Source organism: Wolffia australiana, chromosome 3 (assembly GCF_029677425.1).
Source record: "Wolffia australiana isolate 7733 chromosome 3, ASM2967742v1".
Taxonomy (NCBI): Eukaryota; Viridiplantae; Streptophyta; class Magnoliopsida; order Alismatales; family Araceae; genus Wolffia; species Wolffia australiana.
The window spans coordinates 9,813,234-9,815,000 of record NC_135837.1 but is presented as its reverse complement, the minus strand read 5'-3'; positions in this window follow the sequence as shown (position 1 = coordinate 9,815,000).

Sequence of the window (1,767 nt, the reverse complement as noted above, 5' to 3'; positions counted from 1 at the left end):
CTGTCTCTATCTTCCATTCTCTCTCTCCCTCTCTTTATATTATCTTTCTTTCTCTCCCTCTCCTTTTCTATCTCTCTCTCTCCCCCTCCCTCCCTTTCTCTCCCTCTCTCTGTCTCTCTCCGCATCTCCCTCTCTCTATATTCTCTTTCGCTCTTATATTCTCTCGGTCTCTATCTTCCTTTCTCTCTATCCATCTCTTTACATTCTCTTTCTTTCTCCCTCCCCCTCCCTCCCTTTCTCTAGAACTCTCTCTTTTTATCTCCCCCTAATTGTGTTTCTATGTCACTCTATCTCTCTAACTGCCTATTTGTATGTTTATGTGTCGATATGTACGTCTATCTCTATCTATCTATCTCTCTATCTCTTTCTCTAACCCTCTCTCTACATGTCTCTATCAATCCCTCAAGGCTAAGAAGTATGAAACTAGATTACACTTATTGATAATTATACATTAGGGCATATCATTATCAACATTGTATTTGGTGCCCATACACTAGATACAGAAAATGAGATAAAGACCTGGCAAAGATAATGAAAAATTGTGCTAGATTATAGACTCAATCACACTAATCTAGTTAGGTTAAATGTATTTCATGTCCTATCTTAAATTGAAAAGTTAATGTCAATGCCACTAGTGTTGGGTTCTAGAGGTCTAGATTTGGAGAAAGAAATCATAACGATACGTGGCGGAAGACTTTTGCAAAATCGAACGGCATCTATAAAATTATTAAAATGGAGTAACTTTGCACAGATCACATCTGTGATTTCTTGGATCTAGGATCGAGACGAGTCGAGCAGCTCAAGTGTGCAGCCTCTAGACGTATCCACACAATCCTCGGCACTTTGGATCTCCTCCTTCTCTTGATGAGCCCTGTTCTATCTCCATCATCGTTGTTACGTCGTCCCGATCGCATCAGGAGTGGAGAGGGGGATGTATTGGCCTCTAGGCCCATGTATCAGTCTAGTTAACGACTCTAGTGGCCCAATAACCTTTATTGGCCTTACAAATTAATTAACTATATCATCATATAGATTAATTATTGTCGGATTGATTTAACCCAATCAATAGGTTGAGTCTCCAACACGCGGGGTACCAAGCTACACCTCATGTTCTAAAAGATACAAAGGAGTGTATATCGACTCACTCATGTAACATGTTCTTCATCAATTACAGTGTAAGTATAGTCCCTCATCCACTTGATAGTCCTAGTATGACTTAGGGTATGGTCAACTGTCAAACCCTAATCGGTCATCCGAGTTAGTACTTATGCATTTGGAAATCATCGGAGAACTCTTCTCCGATATTTGATTGTCTTGGCCAAGGACTTCATCGCATCGTCTTCCTTGAGTTGTCACCTCTTATACCAAGGGTGAACGATCCCATCTATACCACTCTATCGTCTTCTTGAACTTCTTGATGCCCCTGAACTAAGACTATTTTGAATCCCTTTATTAGGGACACATAGGTCATAGTCAAATTACAACTGTCCATCCACAAGACGTCTTTGGTGTTGCACGTCTAAGGACCACTTACACAACCATGACGTGAATAAACCTGATTGACAGTTCGATATAATTCCATTCAAGGATTCGTGTGTATCAATTCAGGGAACTCTTCCCACTAAAGAACATCCACTATCTATCCTTAGTGTATCCACACCAATGGCTAAGGGAACGGCCATACTCATCATATGAGTGCGGCTATATAGTGGTCTTCTATCCGTATACTTTGATGTCCTTCTCGCGTACCCTTTGAATAGGAATATT